This window comes from Haliaeetus leucocephalus, unplaced genomic scaffold, assembly GCF_000737465.1.
Source record: "Haliaeetus leucocephalus isolate CR32 unplaced genomic scaffold, Haliaeetus_leucocephalus-4.0 Scaffold110, whole genome shotgun sequence".
Taxonomy (NCBI): domain Eukaryota; kingdom Metazoa; phylum Chordata; class Aves; order Accipitriformes; family Accipitridae; genus Haliaeetus; species Haliaeetus leucocephalus.
In genome coordinates, this window is record NW_010972546.1 from 2,510,289 (window position 1) to 2,510,495 (window position 207).

Genomic DNA, 207 nt, shown 5'->3' on the forward strand with positions numbered 1-207 from the left:
CCCCCGGCAGCGCCCGCGGCCGTGAACCCCCGGGGGCCAACGCCGCTGACGTCAGGCCGGAGCAAAGGACCGCGGCCACGCCACCGTCACGCTTGCGTCGTCCCCGGCAGCGCGCCCCAACGGCGGCGACAGGAGAGGCCTCCCCGCCGGCCACCCGCCCCGCCCCGGGGGCCGGTGGGGGGGCTAATCACGGAGCGGCCCCGCCGG